The sequence below is a fragment of the Crinia signifera genome, chromosome 3 (genome assembly GCF_055691185.1).
Source record: "Crinia signifera chromosome 3, ASM5569118v1, whole genome shotgun sequence".
NCBI lineage: Eukaryota > Metazoa > Chordata > Amphibia > Anura > Myobatrachidae > Crinia > Crinia signifera.
Genome location: NC_139219.1, coordinates 108,148,870 through 108,167,888, shown reverse-complemented (window position 1 = coordinate 108,167,888; position 19,019 = coordinate 108,148,870). Strand labels below are relative to the sequence as shown.

The 19,019-nt window shown below is 42.0% G+C and overlaps 7 non-coding genes across 7 annotated transcripts; 4 read left to right on the top strand and 3 right to left on the bottom strand.

Annotated features, from left to right (window-relative positions):
* Positions 1–2,765: 2,765 nt before the first annotated feature.
* On the bottom strand, positions 2,766–2,836 carry TRNAG-GCC (transfer RNA glycine (anticodon GCC)). The gene has a single exon. It is a non-coding gene; the product is annotated as a tRNA-Gly (tRNA).
* Positions 2,837–4,113: 1,277 nt separating this feature from the next.
* TRNAK-CUU (transfer RNA lysine (anticodon CUU)) lies at positions 4,114–4,186 on the top strand. The gene has a single exon. It is a non-coding gene; the product is annotated as a tRNA-Lys (tRNA).
* A 1,048-nt stretch (positions 4,187–5,234) lies between these two features.
* TRNAK-CUU (transfer RNA lysine (anticodon CUU)) lies at positions 5,235–5,307 on the top strand. Its single transcript has one exon. It is a non-coding gene; the product is annotated as a tRNA-Lys (tRNA).
* Positions 5,308–6,355: 1,048 nt separating this feature from the next.
* On the top strand, positions 6,356–6,428 carry TRNAK-CUU (transfer RNA lysine (anticodon CUU)). The gene has a single exon. It is a non-coding gene; the product is annotated as a tRNA-Lys (tRNA).
* An 821-nt stretch (positions 6,429–7,249) lies between these two features.
* On the bottom strand, positions 7,250–7,320 carry TRNAG-GCC (transfer RNA glycine (anticodon GCC)). The gene has a single exon. It is a non-coding gene; the product is annotated as a tRNA-Gly (tRNA).
* Positions 7,321–8,597: 1,277 nt separating this feature from the next.
* Positions 8,598–8,670, top strand: TRNAK-CUU (transfer RNA lysine (anticodon CUU)). The gene has a single exon. It is a non-coding gene; the product is annotated as a tRNA-Lys (tRNA).
* Positions 8,671–17,684: 9,014 nt separating this feature from the next.
* Positions 17,685–17,755, bottom strand: TRNAG-GCC (transfer RNA glycine (anticodon GCC)). Its single transcript has one exon. It is a non-coding gene; the product is annotated as a tRNA-Gly (tRNA).
* Between the last annotated feature and the right edge of the window lie 1,264 nt (positions 17,756–19,019).

Below are 19,019 nucleotides of genomic sequence, written 5' to 3'. Positions count from 1 at the left end.
ATGCCTCCCTCATGGCAGGCGAGAATTCTACCACTAAACCACAAGATTCTACCACTAAATCATTGTATGTTAAATTCTATACCTGCACCACCAAAATGCAAAGAGCCAGGCACTCTTTAACAAAATATATCGCTGTTTCAGGTGTACATCAGTGGGTGAAACCATGCAGGAATATCAGGATCTACTGAATGTGGAAACTTTGCTTTGGTTTAATAGTGTAGATTGAAGAGCAAGCGTTGCCTTGCCTTGATGCTACAACACTGTAACAAAGCCTGGCCAGCTTAGTCAATAGAAAAAAAACTCCCAAGCTAAGAGTCATATGCTTTTAGTACAACATTTGTTTGGTGTTTATTCCCTTTTCAGATCCAGACCTCTCTCTTGGCAGGTGGGAATTCTACCACTAAACCACAAGATTCTAACATTAATTTTTTGTATGTGGAATTCTATACCTGCACCACCAAAAAGCAAAGAGCCAGACACTCTTTAACAAAATATACCATAATTTCAGTAAAACTTGAGTACTGCATTGGCCGGGAATCGAACCCGGGCCTCCCGCGTGGCAGGCGAGAATTCTACCACTGAAAAACCAATGCTTCACATTTTACTTCACGGTTACTTACCCATTTTCCTCAATTTGTGAAACCAAGCATGCATCTCAGTGTACTGAATGTGGTAGCCTAGATCTACTTTAATAGCTTGTAAGGCACTCCTTGGCTTGAGTGGCCTTTTTTTTCACACAACAGTAACCAATCCTGGCTAGCTCAGTCGGTAGAGCATGAGACTCTTAGTCTCAGGGTCGTGGGTTCGAGCCCCACGTTGGGCGGTGTTTTTTCCCAGAATTCTACAGGCGAGATCTCTGTCACTACACAACCAAACGTGTTTTATTTGAAACTTAAAAGAGGTGTACATCAGTGTGTGAAACCAAGCAGGAATCTCAGGATCTACTAAATGTGGAAACCTTGCTTTGGTTTTATAAATTGAAGGGCAATCCTTGCCTTGCCATGATGCCATAACACTGTAAAAAAGCCTAGCTATCTGAGTCAATAGCGAATAAGACTCCAAATCTAAGAGTCATTTGCTTTGAGCACAACATTGGGTGGTGTTTATTCCCTTTTCAGATCCATGCCTCCCTCATGGCAGGCGAGAATTCTACCACTAAACCACAAGATTCTACCACTAAATCATTGTATGTTAAATTCTATACCTGCACCACCAAAATGCAAAGAGCCAGGCACTCTTTAACAAAATATATCGCTGTTTCAGGTGTACATCAGTGGGTGAAACCATGCAGGAATATCAGGATCTACTGAATGTGGAAACTTTGCTTTGGTTTAATAGTGTAGATTGAAGAGCAAGCGTTGCCTTGCCTTGATGCTACAACACTGTAACAAAGCCTGGCCAGCTTAGTCAATAGAAATAAAACTCCCAAGCTAAGAGTCATATGCTTTTAGTACAACATTTGTTTGGTGTTTATTCCCTTTTCAGATCCAGACCTCTCTCTTGGCAGGTGGGAATTCTACCACTAAACCACAAGATTCTACCATTAATTTATTGTATGTGGAATTCTATACCTGCACCACCAAAATGCAAAGAGCCGGACACTCTTTAACAAAATATACCATAATTTCAGTAAAACTTGAGTACTGCATTGGCCGTGAATCGAACCCGGGCCTCCCGCGTGGCAGGCGAGAATTCTACCACTGAACAACCAATGCTTCACATTTTACTTCACGGTTACTTACCCATTTTCCTCAATGTGTGAAACCAAGCATGCATCTCAGTGTACTGAATGTGGTAGCCTAGATCTACTTTAATAGCTTGTATTGCACTCCTTGGCTTGAGTGGCCTTTTTGTCAAATCGCAGTAACCAAGCCTGGCTAGCTCAGTCGGTAGAGCATGAGACTCTTAATCTCAGGGTCATGGGTTCGAGCCCCAAATTGGGCGGTGTTTTTTCCCAGAATTCTACAGGCGCGATCTCTGTCACTACACAACCAAACGTGTTTTATTTGAAACTTAAAAGAGGTGTACATCAGTGTGTGAAACCAAGCAGGAATCTCAGGATCTACTAAATGTGGAAACCTTGCTTTGGTTTTATAGATTGAAGGGCAATCCTTGCCTTGCCATGATGCCATAACACTGTAAAAAAGCCTAGCTATCTGAGTCAATAGCGAATAAGACTCCAAATCTAAGAGTCATTTGCTTTGAGCACAACATTGGGTGGTGTTTATTCCCTTTTCAGATCCATGCCTCCCTCATGGCAGGCGAGAATTCTACCACTAAACCACAAGATTCTACCACTAAATCATTGTATGTTAAATTCTATACCTGCACCACCAAAATGCAAAGAGCCAGGCACTCTTTAACAAAATATATCGCTGTTTCAGGTGTACATCAGTGGGTGAAACCATGCAGGAATATCAGGATCTACTGAATGTGGAAACTTTGCTTTGGTTTAATAGTGTAGATTGAAGAGCAAGCGTTGCCTTGCCTTGATGCTACAACACTGTAACAAAGCCTGGCCAGCTTAGTCAATAGAAATAAAACTCCCAAGCTAAGAGTCATATGCTTTTAGTACAACATTTGTTTGGTGTTTATTCCCTTTTCAGATCCAGCGCTCTCTCTTGGCAGGTGGGAATTCTACCACTAAACCACAAGATTCTACCATTAATTTATTGTATGTGGAATTCTATACCTGCACCACCAAAATGCAAAGAGCCGGACACTCTTTAACAAAATATACCATAATTTCAGTAAAACTTGAGTACTGCATTGGCCGGGAATCGAACCCGGGCCTCCCGCGTGGCAGGCGAGAATTCTACCACTGAACAACCAATGCTTCACATTTTACTTCACGGTTACTTACCCATTTTCCTCAATGTGTGAAACCAAGCATGCATCTCAGTGTACTGAATGTGGTAGCCTAGATCTACTTTAATAGCTTGTACGGCACTCCTTGGCTTGAGTGGCCTTTTTGTCACACAACAGTCACCAAGCCTGGCTAGCTCAGTCGGTAGAGCATGAGACTCTTAATCTCAGGGTCGTGGGTTCGAGCCCCACGTTGGGTGGTGTTTTTTCCCAGAATTCTACAGGCGAGATCTCTGTCACTACACAACCAAACGTGTTTTATTTGAAACTTAAAAGAGGTGTACATCAGTGTGTGAAACCAAGCAGGAATCTCAGGATCTACTAAATGTGGAAACCTTGCTTTGGTTTTATAAATTGAAGGGCAATCCTTGCCTTGCCATGATGCCATAACACTGTAAAAAAGCCTAGCTATCTGAGTCAATAGCGAATAAGACTCCAAATCTAAGAGTCATTTGCTTTGAGCACAACATTGGGTGGTGTTTATTCCCTTTTCAGATCCATGCCTCCCTCATGGCAGGCGAGAATTCTACCACTAAACCACAAGATTCTACCACTAAATCATTGTATGTTAAATTCTATACCTGCACCACCAAAATGCAAAGAGCCAGGCACTCTTTAACAAAATATATCGCTGTTTCAGGTGTACATCAGTGGGTGAAACCATGCAGGAATATCAGGATCTACTGAATGTGGAAACTTTGCTTTGGTTTAATAGTGTAGATTGAAGAGCAAGCGTTGCCTTGCCTTGATGCTACAACACTGTAACAAAGCCTGGCCAGCTTAGTCAATAGAAATAAAACTCCCAAGCTAAGAGTCATATGCTTTTAGTACAACATTTGTTTGGTGTTTATTCCCTTTTCAGATCCAGACCTCTCTCTTGGCAGGTGGGAATTCTACCACTAAACCACAAGATTCTAACATTAATTTATTGTATGTGGAATTCTTTACCTGCACCACCAAAAAGCAAAGAGCCAGACACTCTTTAACAAAATATACCATAATTTCAGTAAAACTTGAGTACTGCATTGGCCGGGAATCGAACCCGGGCCTCCCGCGTAGCAGACGAGAATTCTACCACTGAACAACCAATGTTTCACATTTTACTTCACGGTTACTTACCCATTTTCCTCAATGTGTGAAACCAAGCATGCATCTCAGTGTACTGAATGTGGTAGCCTAGATCTACTTTAATAGCTTGTATTGCACTCATTGGCTTGAGTGGCCTTTTTGTCAAATCACAGTAACCAAGCCTGGCTAGCTCAGTCGGTAGAGCATGAGACTCTTAATCTCAGGGTCGTGGGTTCGAGCCCCACGTTGGGCGGTGTTTTTTCCCAGAATTCTACAGGCGAGATCTCTGTCACTACACAACCAAACGTGTTTTATTTGAAACTTAAAAGAGGTGTACATCAGTGTGTGAAACCAAGCAGGAATCTCAGGATCTACTAAATGTGGAAACCTTGCTTTGGTTTTATAAATTGAAGGGCAATCCTTGCCTTGCCATTATGCCATAACACTGTAAAAAAGCCTAGCTATCTGAGTCAATAGCGAATAAGAATCCAAATCTAAGAGTCATTTGCTTTGAGCACAACATTGGGTGGTGTTTATTCCCTTTTCAGATCCATGCCTCCCTCATGGCAGGCGAGAATTCTACCACTAAACCACAAGATTCTACCACTAAATCATTGTATGTTAAATTCTATACCTGCACCACCAAAATGCAAAGAGCCAGGCACTCTTTAACAAAATATATCGCTGTTTCAGGTGTACATCAGTGGGTGAAACCATGCAGGAATATCAGGATCTACTGAATGTGGAAACTTTGCTTTGGTTTAATAGTGTAGATTGAAGAGCAAGCGTTGCCTTGCCTTGATGCTACAACACTGTAACAAAGCCTGGCCAGCTTAGTCAATAGAAATAAAACTCCCAAGCTAAGAGTCATATGCTTTTAGTACAACATTTGTTTGGTGTTTATTCCCTTTTCAGATCCAGACCTCTCTCTTGGCAGGTGGGAATTCTACCACTTAACCACAAGATTCTAACATTAATTTATTGTATGTGGAATTCTTTACCTGCACCACCAAAAAGCAAAGAGCCAGACACTCTTTAACAAAATATACCATAATTTCAGTAAAACTTGAGTACTGCATTGGCCGGGAATCGAACCCGGGCCTCCCGCGTGGCAGGCAAGAATTCTACCACTGAACAACCAATGCTTCACATTTTATTTCACGGTTACTTACCCAATTTCCTCAATTTGTGAAACCAAGCATGCATCTAAGTGTACTGAATGTGGTAGCCTAGATCTACTTTAATAGCTTGTAAGGCACTACTTGGCTTGAGTGGCCTTTTTGTCACACAACAGTAACCAAGCCTGGCTAGCTCAGTCGGTAGAGCATGAGACTCTTAATCTCAGGGTCGTGGGTTCGAGCCCCACGTTGGGCGGTGTTTTTTCCCAGAATTCTACAGGCGAGATCTCTGTCACTACACAACCAAACGTGTTTTATTTGAAACTTAAAAGAGGTGTACATCAGTGTGTGAAACCAAGCAGGAATCTCAGGATCTACTAAATGTGGAAACCTTGCTTTGTTTTTATAAATTGAAGGGCAATCCTTGCCTTGCCATGATGCCATAACACTGTAAAAAAGCCTATCTATCTGAGTCAATAGCGAATAAGACTCCAAATCTAAGAGTCATTTGCTTTGAGCACAACATTGGGTGGTGTTTATTCCCTTTTCAGATCCATGCCTCCCTCATGGCAGGCGAGAATTCTACCACTAAACCACAAGATTCTACCACTAAATCATTGTATGTTAAATTCTATACCTGCACCACCAAAATGCAAAGAGCCAGGCACTCTTTAACAAAATATATCGCTGTTTCAGGTGTACATCAGTGGGTGAAACCATGCAGGAATATCAGGATCTACTGAATGTGGAAACTTTGCTTTGGTTTAATAGTGTAGATTGAAGAGCAAGCGTTGCCTTGCCTTGATGCTACAACACTGTAACAAAGCCTGGCCAGCTTAGTCAATAGAAATAAAACTCCCAAGCTAAGAGTCATATGCTTTTAGTACAACATTTGTTTGGTGTTTATTCCCTTTTCAGATCCAGACCTCTCTCTTGGCAGGTGGGAATTCTACCACTAAACCACAAGATTCTACCATTAATTTATTGTATGTGGAATTCTTTACCTGCACCACCAAAAAGCAAAGAGCCAGACACTCTTTAACAAAATATACCATAATTTCAGTAAAACTTGAGTACTGCATTGGCCGGGAATCGAACCCGGGCCTCCCGCGTGGCAGGCAAGAATTCTACCACTGAACAACCAATGCTTCACATTTTATTTCACGGTTACTTACCCAATTTCCTCAATTTGTGAAACCAAGCATGCATCTAAGTGTACTGAATGTGGTAGCCTAGATCTACTTTAATAGCTTGTAAGGCACTACTTGGCTTGAGTGGCCTTTTTGTCACACAACAGTAACCAAGCCTGGCTAGCTCAGTCGGTAGAGCATGAGACTCTTAATCTCAGGGTCGTGGGTTCGAGCCCCACGTTGGGCGGTGTTTTTTCCCAGAATTCTACAGGCGAGATCTCTGTCACTACACAACCAAACGTGTTTTATTTGAAACTTAAAAGAGGTGTACATCAGTGTGTGAAACCAAGCAGGAATCTCAGGATCTACTAAATGTGGAAACCTTGCTTTGTTTTTATAAATTGAAGGGCAATCCTTGCCTTGCCATGATGCCATAACACTGTAAAAAAGCCTATCTATCTGAGTCAATAGCGAATAAGACTCCAAATCTAAGAGTCATTTGCTTTGAGCACAACATTGGGTGGTGTTTATTCCCTTTTCAGATCCATGCCTCCCTCATGGCAGGCGAGAATTCTACCACTAAACCACAAGATTCTACCACTAAATCATTGTATGTTAAATTCTATACCTGCACCACCAAAATGCAAAGAGCCAGGCACTCTTTAACAAAATATATCGCTGTTTCAGGTGTACATCAGTGGGTGAAACCATGCAGGAATATCAGGATCTACTGAATGTGGAAACTTTGCTTTGGTTTAATAGTGTAGATTGAAGAGCAAGCGTTGCCTTGCCTTGATGCTACAACACTGTAACAAAGCCTGGCCAGCTTAGTCAATAGAAATAAAACTCCCAAGCTAAGAGTCATATGCTTTTAGTACAACATTTGTTTGGTGTTTATTCCCTTTTCAGATCCAGACCTCTCTCTTGGCAGGTGGGAATTCTACCACTAAACCACAAGATTCTACCATTAATTTATTGTATGTGGAATTCTATACCTGCACCACCAAAATGCAAAGAGCCAGACACTCTTTAACAAAATATACCATAATTTCAGTAAAACTTGAGTACTGCATTGGCCGGGAATCGAACCCGGGCCTCCCGCGTGGCAGGCGAGAATTCTACCACTGAACAACCAATGCTTCACATTTTACTTCACGGTTACTTACCCATTTTCCTCAATGTGTGAAACCAAGCATGCATCTCAGTGTACTGAATGTGGTAGCCTAGATCTACTTTAATAGCTTGTATTGCACTCCTTGGCTTGAGTGGCCTTTTTGTCAAATCACAGTAACCAAGCCTGGCTAGCTCAGTCGGTAGAGCATGAGACTCTTAATCTCAGGGTCATGGGTTTGAGCCCCACATTGGGCGGTGTTTTTTCCCAGAATTCTACAGGCGAGATCTTTGTCACTACACAACCAAACGTGTTTTATTTGAAACTTAAAAGAGGTGTACATCAGTGTGTGAAACCAAGCAGGAATCTCAGGATCTACTAAATGTGGAAACCTTGCTTTGGTTTTATAGATTGAAGGGCAATCCTTGCCTTGCCATGATGCCATAACACTGTAAAAAAGCCTAGCTATCTGAGTCAATAGCGAATAAGACTCCAAATCTAAGAGTCATTTGCTTTGAGCACAACATTGGGTGGTGTTTATTCCCTTTTCAGATCCATGCCTCCCTCATGGCAGGCGAGAATTCTACCACTAAACCACAAGATTCTACCACTAAATCATTGTATGTTGAATTCTATGCCTGCACCACCAAAATGCAAAGAGCCATGCACTATTTAACAAAATATATCGCTGTTTCAGGTGTACATCAGTGGGTGAAACCATGCAGGAATATCAGGATCTACTGAATGTGGAAACTTTGCTTTGGTTTAGTAGTGTAGATTGAAGAGCAAGCGTTGCCTTGCCTTGATGCTACAACACTGTAACAAAGCCTGGCCAGCTTAGTCAATAGAAATAAAACTCCCAAGCTAAGAGTCATATGCTTTTAGTACAACATTTGTTTGGTGTTTATTCCCTTTTCAGATCCAGACCTCTCTCTTGGCAGGTGGGAATTCTACCACTAAACCACAAGATTCTACCATTAATTTATTGTATGTGGAATTCTATACCTGCACCACCAAAATGCAAAGAGCCAGCCACTCTTTAACAAAATATACCATAATTTCAGTAAAACTTCAGTACTGCATTGGCCGGGAATCGAACCCGGGCCTCCCGAATGGCAGGCGAGAATTCTACCACTGAACAACCAATGCTTCACATTTTACTTCAAGGTTACTTACCCATTTTCCTCAATGTGTGAAACCAAGCATGCATCTCAGTGTACTGAATGTGGTAGCCTAGATCTACTTTAATAGCTTGTAGGGCACTCCTTGGCTTGAGTGGCCTTTTTGTCACATCACAGTAACCAAGCCTGGCTAGCTCAGTCGGTAGAGCATGAGACTCTTAATCTCAGGGTCGTGGGTTCGAGCCCCACGTTGGGCGGTGTTTTTTCCCAGAATTCTACAGGCGAGATCTCTGTCACTACACAACCAAACATGTTTTATTTGAAACTTAAAAGAGGTGTACATCAGTGTGTGAAACCAAGCAGGAATCTCAGGATCTACTAAATGTGGAAACCTTGCTTTGGTTTTATAAATTGAAGGGCAATCCTTGCCTTGCCATGATGCCATAACACTGTAAAAAAGCCTAGCTATCTGAGTCAATAGCGAATAAGACTCCAAATCTAAGAGTCATTTGCTTTGATGGGGGGCGTGGCCACGGCAGTGAGGGAGTAAGGAGGTTGTGGGAGCTCTCTGGCTAGACATCCGTCTATTAACTGGTTTGCTGTGCTGTGCATGCCCGGGGTTGATCAATCCCTTCCGGGTTACCTACCGCGTGCTCTGCCGTGAGTTGGAGATTAAGGGGTCAGGCGTCTCTGATAGCTGTCAAGACGCGGCGGATTTACAGCGATACCTCCTGCCCCTGGACCCGGTGAGAGCGGCGTGTACGGAGCAGGGGTCATACTCAGTAAAGGACGCTGCAGCCCAGCAGTGACTCTCGCTTCCCCTGGACGCCGGTGAGAGCGGCAACAACGGAGAGGTGGGGGCTACACAGTTATACCCAGAGAAGACGCAGCTGATACACAGTAACACCCCCCGCCCCTGGACACCGGTGAGAGCGGTGCTACCGGAGCGGAGGGCGCCGCGTTGATACATTCAGAGGAGAGGCGGCTGCTCTGCAGAAAGACCTACTGCCCTTTGGCGCCGGTGAGAGCGGTTGAGCCGCACAAGCAGATCCAGTGAATACGTCGCTGCTCTATAGCGGCACCCGCCACCTCTGGATACTGGTGAGAGCGGTACTGTGGAGTGGAGTGGAGGGGGCTGCACAGTCATACTCAGCGAAGTCTGAGCTGAGATACAGCGACACTCCCTGCCCCGAGACGCCGGTGAGAGCGGTGCTAACGGGGAGGAGGGGGCCGCGCTGACATATCCAGTGAAGAGGCGGCGGTTCTACAGTGTTACCTGCTGTCCCTGTGTGCCGGTGAGAGCGGTACCAACGGAGCGGTGGGAGCTGCATAGATATATCTAGTGAATACGTGGCTGGCTTGCAGAGATATCTGCTGTCCCTGGACACCGGCACAACGGAATTAAAGGAGCGGAGGGTGCTGTATGGTCATACTTGATCCTGGGTCACAGAAAGACGGTGAGGAAAGAGACTTCAGGCTTATTAAGGTTTTTTTTTTTTTTTTTTGTTTTTGTTCTGTGGAGGGGTTATTCCTGAGGGAAGTTGTGAAGAGTGCAGTCCCATTTGCTGGGAAGTGAGCGCGGCAGGGAAAGAGAAAGGAAAAATAAAAGTATAATTCATATTGTGGACTGATCCTCTGAGTAGGAGGCTTTAGCTGCCCCAGTGACTCTTTGAAAACCTTGCAATATACCTGCTAGTGGGACTGAACAACATGGGCAAAACCGGGAATGCAACTGCTGCAGCAGCAAAACTAGAAAGGTTTGCCCGCTCGCAAACCAATGCAGTACAAACCCCGAACACTACTCCACACTCCACACCATCAAAATCTACAGCTCCCCCAGTAACCCCAGAAGTATCATTACAGCAAGTCTTGGAGGCAATAGCCAGTAGCGAGCATCGTCTTACTGATAAAATTGATGCAATCCAGTCACAGATTGCAGGTCTACAAACTGATCTTAAACGTACTAATGAGAGAATCCAGGACACAGAAAATCGCATTTCGACCCTGGAAGATGAAAACACTAAAACTAGTGTTAAGTTAAAAAATCTCTCACTTCAGGTGTCAGAAATGAGGGCTAAGCTGGTGGATGTAGAAGGAAGATTGCGGAGGAACAACTTGCGATTTATTGGTCTACCTGAGAGAGTGGAGGGGTCTGACGCAGTGAAATTCTTTGAGAAATGGCTGACGGAAGAACTGGGTAAAACATCTCTGTCTGCACAGTTCGCGGTGGAAAGGGCACATCGTATCCCTTTCAGACCTTTACCACCCGGAGCCCCCCCACGTACAACTATCATTAAACTCTTGAATTTCCAGGATAGAGATGCAATTCTACGTCTGGCTCGTGAAAAGGGTCAGTTGTTGTATGACGGTCATAAAGTTTCGGTCTTCCCAGACTTTGCTTTAGATGTTCAACGTGACCGAGCTAAGTTTGTGGACATAAAAAGACGACTTCGTGACTGTAAATTGAAGTATTCGATGATCTATCCTTCAAAACTCAGAGTAGTTAATGATGGCGACTCTGTTTTCTTTTCCACGCCAGACGAAGCCGCAAAATGGCTTGATAAATGGCTACCGGGCCGGCATCAGCAGGCTCCCAGTTAGAATAAAATGTTTGATTAATCCTTTATAGTGCCGGAGAGCCTCCCTACACTTTGGTGGCTAAGGGTTCTTATTTTTTCGCCCCGAGCGATTGTTGCAGTTTTTTTTTTTTTTATGTAATTGCAGATGGGTAGTAGTGGTTTATAAAGTATGCCAAGTAGAGGGTGGTATACAGGGAGGAGGGAGGGAAGGGGTTCTATATGGGGTAATATTTTTCTATATGTCTTGTGTTGTTTTTTTTGTATGTATTTGTATGAAATTGTGTATCTTTCAGTCAAGTTATTGTATTGGAGTATGGAGAGGTGGTATATTTGCAACCTTCTCCTATCGTACTGGCGTCGAACGTCCAGCGAGGAGGAAGTAGCCCTGCCTTTTATTCCATTCTTATCATGGTTAAAATAATATCATGGAACGTGCGAGGTCTCAATAATAAAGTTAAACGTTCTTTAGTTCTCGACCACCTTAGGAAATCCAAGGCAGATATAATGTGCATGGTGGAGACCCACTTGGTGGGCGGGAAGCTTTTGGCATTGAAGAGGCCTTGGATTGGGAAGCTATTCCATGCCCCATTTACCTCCTCCTCCCGGGGTGTTTCAGTCCTGATTAGGAGATCGTTAGCATTTACTTGTAAGAATTTTGTGATAGACATGTCTGGTCGTTATATCTTTCTTAATTGTGTGGTAAACACTCAACAATTATTATTATTATTTGTCTATATTCCCCCGCCATTTAGTTTTGATGTACTGCTGAAGGCGGCTGAATTTGTTGCAACATATCCACTAATCCCAGTCATCTGTACGGGAGACTTTAATAATGTAATGGACCCCAAAGGGGACAGATGGCGATCCACCTTATCTGATAGAACTAAGAATGCAAAAGCTTTTAGCAATTTTGTTCACGATATGGGTTGGGTGGATATTTGGAGAGTACGGAATCCAACTAGCCGGCAATACTCCTGCTACTCTGCTACACATCAGGTATTTTCGAGAATTGACCTTGTTCTCGTATCCAGAGATATAACCTCGAGTGTGGAAAGTGTTGGGTATCTGGCTAGGGGGATTTCTGATCACTCCCCTGTTGAGTTGGACCTCTCCGAATCAAAGGAGCTTGGTTCAAGGTTCTGGAAACTTAATCCTACTTGGTTGCAATCTTTTGAACAGGATGACAGGATTCTCCTTCAGTGGGAGGAATTTTGGGACCAAAATTCTGGGTCTGCCCCTGACTCTATCACCTGGGATGCTTTTAAAGCGTTTGTAAGGGGAACCTTGAAAAAGCGAATAGCCGAGAAAAAGAAAAAGGACAGAGAGGCTATCCTTCGGCTGGAAAGGGAAACAGTAGGTAGAGAAGCTAAATTTGTAGTCGATGGTACGGACTCCTCTAGACGTCAGTGGCTAGAGTCCCAGGAAAAATGGCTGCAGGCATTAAAGTCCCAAAATCAGAGAGTAATGTCAGCTAGATCCCAAAAAAATTATCAATTTTCGGATAAGCCTGGGAAATACCTGGCTTTTTTGGCCCAGGCCGAAAGTTCTTTTAATAATATAGTCTGTATTCAACAAGAGGATGGGACTAGAATTCATGCTACCCCCGATATTGGTCAAGAATTTATAAGTTATTTCACTTCTATATATACCTCACAACTGAGAACTACCCAGTTGGACATAGATGAATATCTTGCTAAAATCCCTATTCCGTCATTAGATCAACAAGAGACGTTAGACCTGGAAGCCCCATTTACCCTTGAAGAGGTGAGGAGAGCAATAACAGAGTTACCTAATAATAAATCCCCGGGATTAGACGGCATACCAGCCGAATTATATAAAAAGTATATTGATTATTTTGCCCCACTTATGTTACATACCTTCTCCTCATGTTTTGATGAGAACAAACTCCCCCCTTCTATTGTAGAAGCAAAAATAAGCCTAATATTAAAACAGGAAAAGGACGGGACTAAGGTCGAGTCATACCGACCTATATCGGTGCTAAATGTGGAGGCAAAGGTACTTGCCAAAATTTTAGCCACTCGCCTGAATTAATTTATTTTAAAAATTATCCATCCCGACCAGTGCGGTTTTATGCCGGGTAAATCTACTGAGCTGAATCTTCGAAAATTACACTGCCATCTACAGATCCCTGGAGCTGCAGATACCCAGCCTGCTGTGGTATCATTGGATGCCACTAAGGCCTTTGATGTCGTCGAGTGGCAATACTTATGGTCGGTCCTTAGGGCCATGGGATTCGGTCCAAGATATATCAAATGGATACAGTTATTGTATACGAATCCCCTGGCCCGGATTTCAATTAATGGTTGGACGTCGACATCATTTCGGCTGACCAGGGGAACAAGGCAGGGGTGTCCACTATCCCCTGCCTTGTTTGCCCTGGCAATAGAACCATTGGCATGCGTATTGAGGTCATCTTTGTATAATCGGGGATTTAAGGTGGGTGATGGTACAGACGTTGTATCTCTCTATGCAGATGACCTGCTGATCTACTTGTCCAAGTTTGGCACCGATATACTCAAAGTCCTCGCGATAATTGATACATTTGGGGACTATTCTGGAGTGAGAATTAACTGGTCTAAATCCCATATTTTGCCCATTAAAATTGAACCAATATCCCCTTCCTCCCAACTACTCCCATTAAAAATTGTTTCTAAATTTAAATATCTTGGGATTTGGGTAACAGTGGACCCAAAAGAATTTATTCCCTTAAATGTAGCACCACTTTTAGAGTATTTTGAGTCAAAATGTAAAACATGGAGAAGACTTCCATTGACAATGTTGGGATGTGCAAATTTAGTAAAAATGACTATACTACCAAAAATATTATATGTACTAAGACAGTCCCCAATTTATATCCCCAGCAAAATATTCCGCAAGCTTAACTCCATTATGATTTCTTTTATATGGAATAACTCCAGATCAAAGGTTAGACTCAAGGCATTGGCTAGAGAAAAAGAGTTGGGAGGGATTGGCTTACCAGACTTTGTGAAGTACTATCTCGCCTCACAATTAGCGCAAATGGATCATTGGTTGGAAGAGAGCCCTGTAATTGGATTAGTAGATGAATTGGTGAAGGTATCTACACCCGAGATTAGACCAGTCTTCAGGCTACTCCAGGGATACACCCTTAGTGGTACAGTCTATAAGGGTGTGGAAAGAAGCAAATAAATGTGTAGGGTATACTGGTATTGATCCCCAATACCCATTAGAAGATAAACTGATGTTTAACAACTCTGAAGAACTACAATTCACCCGAGTTTGGGGTCTATTCCAGATTAATTGTTTGAGTCAATTTTTTATAGACGGCCAGTTTAAGTCATTTGCTCAGCTAAGCAGGGAGTTTAGTTTACCAAAATCGTATTTTTTTCGTTATTTACAACTAAGAAGTTGCCTGGAGCATCATTACCCCAATCTAAGATTGAGCTTTAGTGTGTCACCCTTAAAAAAATATGTAAAAGCTGAGGTAAAAAAAAAGGTATCTAAAATATATAGAATAGTCACTGCAGAGGCAGACAGAGACGATTTAGAAAAGCTAAAAATCAAATGGGAAGAGAACCTGGGTCCCCTAAATGAGGATGATTGGAGAGTCGCACTGTCAACATATGCCAAGGCCCTATCCTCCATAAGAGTGCAACAAATTCAACTTTATGTACTCCACCGTGCTTATATGTCTACTTCTAGACTGATCAAGTTTGGCTCTGTATCTTCAATAATATGTAATAGATGTAAGACCTCCCCAGGTACTTATTTCCATTTACTATGGGAATGTCAACCCGTGTTGGAATTTTGGGAGAAGGTGAAGAATATTATCATCCACACTGGGGTGGAACGGGATCTCTTGACTAGTAAATGCTGTATTTTGAATGTTCTGCATTGTGACGGAGTTGAGACAACGCTAAAAACATATATAAGCAGTTTGTGTTCTCTTGCAAAGGTTTTAGTTTCCAGATATTGGATGGCAAATACGGGCCCTCCGATAGTTGAATGGTTAGCATTAGTAAATTACACAATTGAGCAGGAATATTATTTGTCGATTAATCAAGGTACACTTAGTAAGCACAATGCAATATGGGTTAAATGGAGAGCATCAAAGTATTGCACTTAACACATATTATTTATATAGAGTAAAAAATGGTGATTATGAGATATGTGAAATATTATTATTGGTAATTAGAAGGAAAGAGAAATCTTGGTAAAATGTGCTCTTTCCCTTATATTACACTTATTGCACTTCCCCTTTTTTTTTTTTGTTTGGTTGTTTGTCCGTCTACGAGCCGGATATTGTCAGGCAAGTAATATACACTCGATAGATGAAGGGTTAGCACTATAACTACACAATTGAGCAGTAATATTGTAAGGCGTTTAATTAGGTACACTTAGAACTCACATGATAAGATGGCTATAATGAAGAAACATAAGGAAATGCACTCATAATGTGAAAAATATAACACATACTATTTTAATATAGTTAATTGGGATGATCTTGAGCTATGTGAAATATTAAATGAACTATTGACAATCTGTGAAATAATATATGCAACATTGACAATTAGAAGGATAGTGCAATTTTGGTAACATGCTCTTTTCTTTGCACATTTATACACTCCTATCTCTTTTTTTTTTTTTTTTTTTTTTCTTTCTCTCTGTGTGCCTACTGTTGTGTTAAGATGTGTAACCGGTATCGGGGACATAACATTGGGATAGGCCATTGATAGCATAATTAAAATCATATTTCGGGATACTTCCCTACAATCAACCACAAATTATAATCTCCATGCTCCAATCCAAATATGTTTAACTATATTATCTTACTTACTTGACTGAAGGTTCTGTTTATTAGGTAATTATTGCCTTGTGATATTTATCCATGCATCTATGTATTTTTTCTTTTTTTTTTGTTGTTTTTTTGGTCTGTTTTTGTATCTATATCTTATTCTTCTTATATAATTTATAAATAAAAGATGGTAAAAAAAAGAGTCATTTGCTTTGAGCACAACATTGGGTGGTGTTTATTCCCTTTTCAGATCCATGCCTCCCTCATGGCAGGCGAGAATTCTACCACTAAACCACAAGATTCTACCACTAAATCATTGTATGTTAAATTCTATACCTGCACCACCAAAATGCAAAGAGCCAGGCACTCTTTAACAAAATATATCGCTGTTTCAGGTGTACATCAGTGGGTGAAACCATGCAGGAATATCAGGATCTACTGAATGTGGAAACTTTGCTTTGGTTTAATAGTGTAGATTGAAGAGCAAGCGTTGCCTTGCCTTGATGCTACAACACTGTAACAAAGCCTGGCCAGCTTAGTCAATAGAAATAAAACTCCCAAGCTAAGAGTCATATGCTTTTAGTACAACATTTGTTTGGTGTTTATTCCCTTTTCAGATCCAGACCTCTCTCTTGGCAGGTGGGAATTCTACCACTAAACCACAAGATTCTAACATTAATTTATTGTATGTGGAATTCTTTACCTGCACCACCAAAAAGCAAAGAGCCAGACACTCTTTAACAAAATATACCATAATTTCAGTAAAACTTGAGTACTGCATTGGCCGGGAATCGAACCCGGGCCTCCCGCGTAGCAGACGAGAATTCTACCACTGAACAACCAATGTTTCACATTTTACTTCACGGTTACTTACCCATTTTCCTCAATGTGTGAAACCAAGCATGCATCTCAGTGTACTGAATGTGGTAGCCTAGATCTACTTTAATAGCTTGTATTGCACTCATTGGCTTGAGTGGCCTTTTTGTCAAATCACAGTAACCAAGCCTGGCTAGCTCAGTCGATAGAGCATGAGACTCTTAATCTCAGGGTCGTGGGTTCGAGCCCCACGTTGGGCGGTGTTTTTTCCCAGAATTCTACAGGCGAGATCTCTGTCACTACACAACCAAACGTGTTTTATTTGAAACTTAAAAGAGGTGTACATCAGTGTGTGAAACCAAGCAGGAATCTCAGGATCTACTAAATGTGGAAACCTTGCTTTGGTTTTATAAATTGAAGGGCAATCCTTGCCTTGCCATGATGCCATAACACTGTAAAAAAGCCTAGCTATCTGAGTCAATAGCGAATAAGAATCCAAATCTAAGAGTCATTTGCTTTGAGCACAACATTGGGTGGTGTTTATTCCCTTTTCAGATCCATGCCTCCCTCATGGCAGGCGAGAATTCTACCACTAAACCACCAGATTCTACCACTAAATCATTGTATGTTAAATTCTATACCTGCACCACCAAAATGCAAAGAGCCAGGCACTCTTTAACAAAATATATCGCTGTTTCAGGTGTACATCAGTGGGTGAAACCATGCAGGAATATCAGGATCTACTGAATGTGGAAACTTTGCTTTGGTTTAATAGTGTAGATTGAAGAGCAAGCGTTGCCTTGCCTTGATGCTACAACACTGTAACAAAGCCTGGCCAGCTTAGTCAATAGAAATAAAACTCCCAAGCTAAGAGTCATATGCTTTTAGTACAACATTTGTTTGGTGTTTATTCCCTTTTCAGATCCAGACCTCTCTCTTGGCAGGTGGGAATTCTACCACTAAACCACAAGATTCTACCATTAATTTATTGTATGTGGAATTCTATACCTGCACCACCAAAATGCAAAGAGCCAGACACTCTTTAACAAAATATACCATAATTTCAGTAAAACTTGAGTACTGCATTGGCCGGGAATCGAACCCGGGCCTCCCGCGTGGCAGGCGAGAATTCTACCACTGAACAACCAATGCTTCACATTTTACTTCACGGTTACTTACCCATTTTCCTCAATGTGTGAAACCAAGCATGCATCTCAGTGTACTGAATGTGGTAGCCTAGATCTACTTTAATAGCTTGTATTGCACTCCTTGGCTTGAGTGGCCTTTTTGTCAAATCACAGTAACCAAGCCTGGCTAGCTCAGTCGGTAGAGCATGAGACTCTTAATCTCAGGGTCATGGGTTTGAGCCCCACATTGGGCGGTGTTTTTTCCCAGAATTCTACAGGCGAGATCTTTGTCACTACACAACCAAACGTGTTTTATTTGAAACTTAAAAGAGGTGTACATCAGTGTGTGAAACCAAGCAGGAATCTCAGGATCTACTAAATGTGGAAACCTTGCTTTGGTTTTATAGATTGAAGGGCAATCCTTGCCTTGCCATGATGCCATAACACTGTAAAAAAGCCTAGCTATCTGAGTCAATAGCGAATAAGACTCCAAATCTAAGAGTCATTTGCTTTGAGCACAACATTGGGTGGTGTTTATTCCCTTTTCAGATCCATGCCTCCCTCATGGCAGGCGAGAATTCTACCACTAAACCACAAGATTCTACCACTAAATCATTGTATGTTGAATTCTATGCCTGCACCACCAAAATGCAAAGAGCCATGCACTATTTAACAAAATATATCGCTGTTTCAGGTGTACATCAGTGGGTGAAACCATGCAGGAATATCAGGATCTACTGAATGTGGAAACTTTGCTTTGGTTTAGTAGTGTAGATTGAAGAGCAAGCGTTGCCTTGCCTTGATGCTACAACACTGTAACAAAGCCTGGCCAGCTTAGTCAATAGAAATAAAACTCCCAAGCTAAGAGTCATATGCTTTTAGTACAACATTTGTTTGGTGTTTATTCCCTTTTCAGATCCAGACCTCTCTCTTGGCAGGTGGGAATTCTACCACTAAACCACAAGATTCTACCATTAATTTATTGTATGTGGAATTCTATACCTGCACCACCAAAATGCAAAGAGCCAGCCACTCTTTAACAAAATATACCATAATTTCAGTAAAACTTCAGTACTGCATTGGCCGGGAATCGAACCCGGGCCTCCCGAATGGCAGGCGAGAATTCTACCACTGAACAACCAATGCTTCACATTTTACTTCAAGGTTACTTACCCATTTTCCTCAATGTGTGAAACCAAGCATGCATCTCAGTGTACTGAATGTGGTAGCCTAGATCTACTTTAATAGCTTGTAGGGCACTCCTTGGCTTGAGTGGCCTTTTTGTCACA